The 10,404-nt window shown below is 40.1% G+C and overlaps 1 protein-coding gene across 4 annotated transcripts in view; it reads right to left on the bottom strand.

Moving 5' to 3' along the window:
• The window catches only part of GALNTL6 (polypeptide N-acetylgalactosaminyltransferase like 6), a 1,038,752-nt gene that overhangs the window by 51,233 nt on the left and 977,115 nt on the right, over positions 1 to 10,404 (bottom strand). The gene's annotated exons all lie outside the window — the stretch shown is intronic.

Here is a 10,404-nt window from a genome sequence, read left to right on the forward strand (position 1 = left end):
TTTTTTCTTTTAGATTGCTTTATATGTTTGATCTCAGCTCTGACATACCAATTTAATATGTATTTACTGTATCTAGAAAGTCATTCCCTATATGATCTGTTTTTTCTCTGTAATCTTTGGTATTTGATATGGTTGGTATTTTTCTTCTACTGGTTACCTTTACACTAATATTGTATATAATATCTGAAGGTTCTGAAGGTTCCTTTTTAAGATAACACCTAACTCTACTCTTCTCTAAGCAATAGTTATTAATTATAATCTTTTCATTTTTTCTTCCTTCTCCTCCAGTGTTTAAATATAGGTGATATTCTTTTAATCCTAGTAAATGCCTGTGGGACCATCAGTGAACTTATTCTGCTTTCCACTTTCTTTCCCTGTTTTTCAGCTGTATTATTTCTATACTGTCAGAGCATTTAACATTTGCATATTCTTTTATCCTTATAGCCAGTCTCTACCAGATCTCAGGCCATATTTCTCTAAACATCTCTTGGTTTTCTGATGCTCATCCTCTAGTAAGTATCCCAGAAAGTCTCTTGAGAACAGTAAAAGTAATCACTGAATTCTTGAATGTTTATAATTTTTTTGATGGCTTTCATACTTGAAGCATAGTTGGGATGGATATAAAACCTTTGGCTCATGTTTTATTTTCTAGAGCATCTTTACAATGTGTTTCCACTGTCTTCTGGTACAAAAGTGCTTCAAAGTCTGACTTCGTTTTTTTTTTTTTTTTGCTTGGATGCATAAAATTGTTTTTCTTTATTTAAAAAATACAAACTGATTTACTAGAAATGTTAGTGTTGATGGTTCTCAGTTAAATATTTTCAGATACAGCTCTTTAATATGTAGATTCAAATCTGATTTTGTGAAGGTTGTCTGAATATAGTTTTATGTATTTGTTATCTGTCATTTTTGGGGGGACATTCTCTTAGGTGATTTGTGCTAAATATTCTTTAAATCTCTGTTATTCCAATTCTTTGGTAGAATCCTTTTTTCTGTTTTCTTATTTCTGTTTTATTAATTTCACTATTCTTCCTTCTAGCCTCAGTTTCTCTTACTGTGCCTTCCATGGTCCTATCTGCTTTTTTGCTCCTTTTAATTTAGTCTTTCTTTCTTTTTTTTTTTTTTTAAATAGGAGACTCTCAATAACTCTTTTTTTTTGTAAAGATTTTTATTGGGGAATTGGGGGAGGGGAATAACACTGGGGAATTGGGGGAAGGGGAACAGACAAGTTGCTGCCCTTACGTTCTTCAGTCTAGTTGTGGAGGACATTGCTTCACTGGCCCAAGCTGGCACCATCTTTGTGCTCTTCTCGGGCGAGGCAGATCAGTCACCAGCCTCTGGACAGCCACTCACCACGGCTGCTGGCCGCTTACGCTGGCTACTGGCTACACACGGTAGCCCATGGCAACCCACTGCAGCAGGGGCTGCAGCCCACGCCGTCGCCAGTGACTCACAGCAGCCCAACTCCAGGTTGAGCTGTTGTTTAGCATTTTAGCTGTGGAGGGCAGTGTCACTGGCCCTCATATATGGGATCCAAACCTGGGCCCTCTGGCGTCCCAAGGCAGCTCTTAACCAACGCCACTCGGCTGGCCCTAGCCTTTATTTCTGAACTAGTTTTTCTTTCTCTTCTTCTCTTTTCTTTCAATTTCTGAGTTTTCAGCTCTTTTTTCATATCATCACATTTCAAATTATTCTAGCCATCTCATTTCTGAATGAGCTGTTCTAATTCTGATTTATATGATTCTTTACAGCTTTAATTGCTTTTAAGGTTCTTTTAGCTCATTTTCAAATTTTATGCTGCAATTTTCATCTTCTTTGTGGTCACATTTGTACTGTTTTCATTATCTGTTGGAACTATTTGGTTCATTTTTATCGTTATCCTTGTCGTATCTTTGTATGGGGCTTTATTGTCATCTAGTTTTTATTTTTTACATATAAATTAAATAGTTTTCTTGGATGACTAGAGGAAAGTTCCTCGATAGGGGTTTCTTCTCTGTTGTTCTGTGATGTATTAAAAAATATGGCCTCTTTATATATCACTTCTCTGTCTCTCAGGGCTACGACTGGTTTACAAAAGCTGCCTGCCTCTAATTCTGTGTTGTCTAGAGTTCTAAGAGTCTTTCTTTCTAAAGCAGTATTATTACCTTTAAGTATGTTTGTTGTTCAGGACTTTCTGGTCTCCATCTCAGACACCTCCTTCTCTGGTATTAGAAGCTTTTGTCACCCTGGAATCTGCAGTGTTTCGTTTTGGATCCAACTATCAGTAGGCTTTTTCTTTTCTCCTTAGTGCAGTGAGGGTGAGGGAAGGGGAAGGGAAAGAATGAGTCCCTGTCTTTCCAAAAGGGAGTATTTTGGAGTGTTTCTAAGATACACACGGACTAAGCCTGTTTCAGCATAAATTCCCATGGCCCCCTACTGGTTTCCTATCTTTCTTTGTACTTGGGCTCAGCTTGGAGCCGGTGAGGAGGTCTTTGTATTTCACTGGTAATGTTCAGATTTGATTGCTTTAGTTCCTGTTTTGAAAAGGACCGGCTCCTTTTGGGGGTGAATGTTTGCTGGTTTTCTGTGTTGCAGCTTGTAGAACTGTCAGCACTCTCTTTTTCTTTTCTACCAACTCTTCATCTCTGCTGATCCTACACAAGACCTGCTGCTCTCAGCTGTTTAGATTTACACTGACCCATATTCTGGAGTTCTTGGGGATATCCACGTGGTGTGTTTTTTGCTTCTGCTTTCCTACATGTTTTATCTGGTTTTTAATGATTAAACAAAACCATGCTGCTGCCATGTTTTTAGCATTGGAAATCCCAGTATATTTTTAAGCAAGAATATTCTAGAAAATGTATTTTTATGTCTGGCATCACCTCTTATGGTTTTTTCATTATTTCCAATAGAATGGCAGTATATGCATGTTAGCACCTGGAACAAAACTATTTGCTGCAATCCTGTATGCAATTCTGGCAAAAAAGCATAGGCAAAGAGCTTGGATGTATGTAATTGGTTCTGGGTGACTTGGGTTTGGGTGACTGGGAAAAACTCATTTGTCTTTCCTGGATTAGAGACTGGTCAGGAAACTCAGCTCCTCCTGAGATTTTCTTGCTATGTAAGTTTCTCTTTGTAATGGACCTAAAGGACAGACCACCACCTTATTTAGAAATTAACCAACTAATAGGCATCACATTGGGCAGCAGAAGCTCAACAGGAAAAGCTATGCATGTTGCCATAAAGAGAGAAAGATGGAAGGGGAGAGCCGGTTTAGTCAATTACCACTCGGCTATTGATTAGACAAAAACGGAATTTGAGAAATCTAAGCTGGCCAAAGTTAACTTCTGTATCTCTTAAAATTGATGGGAAGAAATCTAATCAAGTACATAAAGAGATAATTGTGAGAAAATAAAATATAGAAAAAGAATTTAGCATGAAGCCTGCAGGGGAGCATAGGAGCAACTTGTTATCTCCCAAACTAAGACAGAGACAATTGCTTCAAGTTGCTCACAGAATGCAAGACTGACTGATGACCTCTCGGTTGCCAAACATGTATCTACTGTGAATAGAAGGGACTGCTTACCTTGAAGCCGTGGAGTCACGCTACTTCCCAGAGTTTGGGACAGGGCCAGCCAAGACCTGCTGCTCACAGAACAGCTCAGTACATTCAAGGACACTTAAGGAATATTGGCTCTTGTTTTTAACTATTGCCTGCCTTTTCATGATTAATACCAAATTCCAAGCCCAATAATGCATACTGGGATCAGTCTGGCTCACTTAGAATTGACCCCCAGTATTTTCTCACTTTTATTCCAGGGCCTCAAGAATCTTTCAGACAAGAATTCTTCTCCTCCACAAACCTGTGAGTGGTCACTGGGTTTTTAAGGCAAGTTTAGGGCAGTTGCCACTGCAAAGGCCACTCTTAGGTCTCACAAAAGCAAGGTGGGCACTTTGTTAAAGAATTGGTAAGGTGGAGGTATTCCTACGTCTATGACTGGACAAATTATATTGAATTTTTTCCATCCATGATAACTCTCTGAAGCTGAAGATTGGAAACCCTGATATGATAATTGAGGAATCCTCAAATTCTATTAATTTTGTATCAATCTTCGAAGTAGAAAACTAAACATTAAGATGAGTTCATGATTAGGCTAACATACACTTAAAATTTCATTTACTGGGCCGGCCGAGTGGCGCGACGGTTAAGAACTGGCTTGGGACGCCAGAGGGCCCCGGTTCAGATCCCACATATGAGGGCCAGTGACACTGCCCTCTACAGCTAAGATGCTGAACAACAGCTCAACCTGGAGCTGGGCTGCCATGAGTCGCTGGCGATGGCATAGGCTGTAGCCCCTGTTGCCATGGGCTACCATGTGTAGCCAGCAGCCAGCGTGAGCGGCCAGCAGCCGCTGTGAGTGGTCGTCCAGAAGCCGGCGACTGATCTGCCTCGCCCGGGAAGAGTGCAATGACGGTGCCAACTTGGGCCAGTGAAGCAACGTCCTCCACAACTAGACTGAAGAACAAAATCACAGCAACTTGTCTGTTCCCCTTCCCCCAATTCACAGCACTGTTCCCATCCCCCCAATTCCCAATAAAAATCTTAAAAAAAAAATTTCATTTACTTCTGTCACATGAACCCAAAGTGTACACGTTTTAAGAAAGGAAAAAAACTATTAAAACTGTAATCCTCAATATATACTGATAACAAAAGATGAATACAAGTCTTATGTATTTATATTTTTGGCATCTCTGGTATTTATGTGAGTAAACATATTTCGATATGAATATTTATATTTTAAGGAAGAAAAAATAAATAGAATGAAAGAACAGAAAGTTTTGTTTGGCATATTTCTATAAGAGAAAAAAAATCTGTTAGCTCTGAAACACCTCTGATTTCATTATGACTTGGGTCAAACTGCCCGTGTTGAGAAGATGTCCAATTTGCTCAGCTGGGAATATGGAAGTAAAATTATGTTTACCATAAGACACTATCTCAACTGTTGAAAGCTCAGAAAGCACATAGTAAAATGTAAAAGGATAATGTGATTTTTTTATGTGATCTTATGTTTTTCTCAACTTTGTTGTTGTGCTCCAGAGAGCTGTATTAGCAAAGTGTATGGGCATTGCCTCTGTCTGAGAAAATAAATGACAGATCAAGTCAACTCTAATACACCCAGAGAATGACAAATCGTCTCTGAATGACTGCTTAATTTAAAGATCTGGTTTAGATAGATAGCAGTGGAATGACAGGGACGGTCCCTGCCCAGTTGCCAGGGGTGGCAGGGCCAGCTCACTCTGTAGTTTTCCCAGTTGCAAGATGTGCTTGCAGGGGAAGGTGGAAAAGCTGGCCAGGGCTCTTCCAAGACAATGCGAGAGAAGCTCATTCGTTGTGCTGAAAACACTGGCTTTCCCTTCTGTGTTATACAGAAGCAGCGCTTACACAGAATTTGTTTGACAGAGAGAACTTCACATCCTCAGATGGTCTTTCAAATAACCTACCTCCCAGTGCTGAACTTCTTTCATGTAAACTGATACGGAGAAGTTTGCAAAGCCTGTGTACTGTGAGTACGTTAGAAGAAGGAGGAAGAAAGGAAGCAAATGAAAAGAAGTCAAGAGGAGCCCAAAGCAGAGGAAGAGACCTGGAATCATTTAGGGTGCCTGCCTGCCTTTGTGAATGTTCCATAATTCAGGGTGACATTAATCTTGAGGAAGCAATTTAAATAGCAGCTGAAGTAGTTTGGCATTGAGATGAATTTTTAAAATAAAGATTTAGAAAAAGTTTTGCACAATCGCAAGATGACAAATGGATGGGCTAAGATTGGCACATTGAGGACAGTAAGCAGACACTTGTTAAAAGAATTTATGATGCTGGTTGTAAAAGACACATTCATCTATTTTACATCTTTTATTCGCTCTTATACGTGATGCTTGGGATTCTGCAGAACTCTCCTTTTTGGACTGTAAAGGAGTATTGTAAATGACTAGAAAATTCATGAATTCTAAGGAGGGAAAGAGGTAAAAAGGAGAAAAATAATATTATAAAGGAGACCCTGTTTCTTTCATTTAGCACCTTGACACAGAAGAGGCACTCTCTGTATGCATGATTTAAAAAGAGTTCTCCACTTTAAACCTGTTCTTACCCTACCCAACATCGTATCATGGAAAAGCACATTGCTTCTATTTGAATAGCACTAAGGGATGTTTGACTTATCACATGGCTCAAAATCCTATTTATTCTCTCTGGGCCCCGTATCTTCCTACTCTACCTACTCCCCTTGTGCACCAGAGGACGGAATAACTTCTGGGGTGTCCTTTTCTATCAGATGTGACTTTAACGTCTCCTTGCCTTTTAAAGAGGGATCTGGCAGGGGGAGTTTGGAGACTGCCAGAACAGAAAATTCTCACTTTTGGAGTTTCCCCTTTGTCTCCTGAGGATGTCAGAAGAGAGTATTTCATATCTTGTTTGACCATGATACGGACCATAGATCTGACAGTTCATCAGAACTGGTTACCCAAGATGCATTACTCAAACTGTCTTCCTGGCCAAACTTTCCAATGAGATGGACGCTGTGTGGCCGAGGAGGGGGTAGTATAGAGACTCTTTCCCCATATGGTAAAGAGGAGTGAAAGCTCAGTGTGCTCACTCTTTGGAGGCATGTGGGCACGGTAGTGAATGGTCAGGAGAACAACAGGGAGCCAGGATCCTCCATGTATTCACTCACTCAACAAATATTTATTGAGCACCTACTATATGCCAAACACTTTTTCTAGCTGCTGAGGAGCAGTAGCAATTCCACAAATTAACAAAACTCCTCTGTCACAGAGCTTGCTTTCTAGTGAGAGAGGTAGAGGAGAAATACAATAAAGAAATACATGACATAGCTTGTTATATAAGTGATGGATGCTGAGGAGAAAAGCAAAGCAGGGAAGGGGGACTGGAAGTGTATAAGTAGGAGGGTAAGTGTGTTTGTGAAATGTTGTACACAATAGATAGGATAACCACAGAAGGCCTCACTAAGAAGATGACTTTTTATTTTTTTATTTTGAGTAAAAACCTGAAGGGAGTGAGAGAAAGAGCCAATGGATTTCTAGGCCTAAGGGATTCTAAGTAGAAGGAATAGCAAATGCAAAGGCCCTGAGGTAGGATTGTGCTTGGCCAGTCTGAGAAACAGAGATGTGCCTAGAGAAGAGTAAGCCAGGGTGTGAATTGTAAGAGAAGATGTTGGAGGGGATACAACAAGGGTCAGATCATTTAGGGTATAGATAAGGACTATGTTTTTTACCCTGCGAGAGATGGTAGCTATTGAAAGGCTTTAAATGGAGGAGGGGCCTCACTTTCCATTTTAAGTGGACTGTATCGAGAATAAACTGAATGGAGGAGGGAAAGAGCAGAGAGATAAGTTAGGAGACAAGTACAATAATGCAGCTGAATTTTCAGGGAAACGAGTAGCAGTTTACCAGCTGCTGAAGGTCTGCAACATATCCTTTACAAACCAGATTCCAACTACCAGAGCCAAAAATTGCCTAAGCACTCTGTTTACCCAGAATCAGGCTGGCACAGAAAAGCAGGTGGAAAACCATTTCAAGTACAAGTGCATAAAACAGCAAGCTACCCTGCTTTTGGCACAAGTCTCCCATAAAGGATTCTTATGTTTACATTGTTGGACGTTTGTAGTTCTTTCGTATAACAGCTTTAAAAAAACCACAGTATGCATTTCCCCTTTCACTTTCTTACTAAAACAGCAACTGACATTTATTTAGGAGCTTTGCCCATTCTAACAATTAAAGTTTATAGGAAATTAAACAGGCCTCTCTTATGCTAGGTTGTATCTTGGAACAGAAAAGGGGTTAGTAAAAAAACTGGTGAAATCTGAATAAAGTCTGTAGTTTAGGTAATAGTATTTTACCAATGTTAATTACTTAGTTCAAAGGTACTATATTTAATGTGGCAAACATACTATGTTAACATTACAAGTGGGGTGAAGTGTATACATGAACTTTCTGAATTATCTTTGCAAATTTTCTGTAAATTTAAAATTATTCCAAAATAAACATTTATTTCAAAAGGCCTTCTCAAAGGAAAAATGAAAACACAAGAGTGAAAACTTTGAAAGAATTTTTTTTGGAGAGAAAATGGTCCACAGATATATTCTACACACTTAGTAAGTTTTATCCACTATTAAAAAGTAGGTTGTTATTACTCCATATATGGATAGACAATTGCCTTTCTTTTTCATCGTTTCATTTAGATCAAACTGCATTTCAAACACTTCACTGGCCTCCTGAATTACACGCATTACATTCAGTCTCAGGGATCTACTATGCTTGGGAAGCAGATATTGTTCAAAACAATTTACCGGTCCAAACTCTTGTCATTTGCTGATTTCCTTTCTTTCTGCCTCCCTCCAGTCACTGTCTTCATTCTTACTCTGTACCACACCTCCACTGAACAAATGCAACTCGCCTTTGGCCTGCATCTCCATTTTCTTCTTGCCCGAAAACTAAATATGACCTTTCTTGGTTTGCTGTTCTGAATTACTGAGGAAAGAAATTTGCCACCATGTTTAAAAAAAGTCTGATCTTCTCAATGTTTGATTATTTTTTTTACCTCTCTTCCCCAATCTACTATCCCTCTGAAGCTGAATAATACTGAATGTCAACTATAATTTAATATACATATAGTCACAGGGTGTGGAGCACAGCATAGGGAGTAGAGTCAATGGAGTTGTTAACAGTTATATCAATGTCTGATTATTTATACCAGGAATGATGAATGCAAATGTCCCTACGGTCTGCAAGCCACTAAAAGGTGTGAGGCCATCAGGAGTTATGGGTAAAACACTCTGGAATAGCCTACCTGGCCCTAAGATGGTTCTTATTTTGATTATTTCTGGGAAGCTGTGTCTTTTCTAGACCCTCAATGGAAAGCTCAAGTCTGTTCCCAAGCAAGGCGCTTTGTAAATACCAGTTAGAGTTTAGTGAAGTAATGTGGGACAATGTGGCCAGTTGCAACGTGAAGCAGGAACCCAATAGGAATAAGAATTTATGTTTCCACATAAGGTGGAGAAAAGATTGATGAGATTTTAATCCAGCTGCGAATCACACAACGATACTGTGAAGTCCTGAAGAGTATTTCTTAGTCACTAAGGCAAGTCAAGGCTTCATTTAAATTGTCATACAAAGATAGCAGACATAGCCTTAACCAAAAAAGCTCTAGGAGGGGACTCACCTGCTTATTGGTAACAAATTCCTATGTCTTGTAATGCATTAGACTAAGAAAGTTCTTTCTGGAGTGTGCTTTACCTTTCCACTGCTGTAAATTAAGTCCATGGTGGAAAGCTAAAACTAATGCCAGTACACTAATATTACCCATATTCCAGGGAAGCTTTAATGAAATGTTTAAGATGCAAAGGGTTAGACCAAAGGACTGACTTCAGCAGCCGGTATCAGGACCACGTGCAAGTACAAACAATGTTAGGAGGTGGAGCATGTGGGGATGGCCTTGACTGTTTCCTTCATGCTTGGGTATCTGGCACAGGTAAAGAACGGCATCTTTTTTGGACCTTCTCAAAAGCTTCCCAAACTAAGCAGCGCACAGGGAACTTGCTGACCACACTTTCTACAGGAGCTGGGGCAGCTCACCCCAGAATGACGCCTCAGTATCCCAGGCCCTCCTACCATGCCCTGGAGCCACCTGCTTTCAGAGCTGGGCCAAGCCACAGACGCTAACCAGACAAAGGCATGCCCTCCCCCACACCACAAAACTGAGGATGATGATGAGAAAGGTCCTCCACGATGTGAAACAGTGAACACCTGGCTTCAGAAAGTCCTGAGAACTGGGATAGCAGCAGCATCTTGCCCAGCCTGCAGGGAACCCTTGATGGCCTGCTGCTGAACGCAGATGACATCGCTAGGAAAAATCTACCCTATCCAATTTCAGTTCTTGCTTTAGCACAGTCCTTTCTACGCAGAAAAGGCTGTAGTAACGGGATGGAATGGACCTGGACCAGTACAATAATCTTTTTATGTCAAAAGATGGATAGTTAAATTTGGGAAATGGGGCTATTCAGCTCTTCCCACTTTAGATCATGAAGTAAAGTTATAAAGAAGTGATTAGAGGGGAAAAGGTTAGTGCTTGCTTGAGGAGCTGATGTGGTTTCTATGTGTGCCATGGTTCTGGGTATTATGGAAATGCATTTCCTTATGATTCTGCATAGCACATCCTGGTTAGGAAAATGCCAAGCCCCTCTGTCACCTTTTCCTTGCATATATAAACAGCAACGAGATTGCATGGAGGACACTGAGGGATCTTTATCATGGAAATAAAGTCGCCCTTATTTACCCAGTAGCATGACAGGTATTTTCCTTCTCTTCAAGCTCTGCTGGTAATTTCACTAATCTCAAATAAAAATATTTTCCAGG

Source organism: Hipposideros armiger, unplaced genomic scaffold (assembly GCF_001890085.2).
Source record: "Hipposideros armiger isolate ML-2016 unplaced genomic scaffold, ASM189008v1 scaffold_27, whole genome shotgun sequence".
In the NCBI taxonomy this organism is placed as follows: Eukaryota; Metazoa; Chordata; class Mammalia; order Chiroptera; family Hipposideridae; genus Hipposideros; species Hipposideros armiger.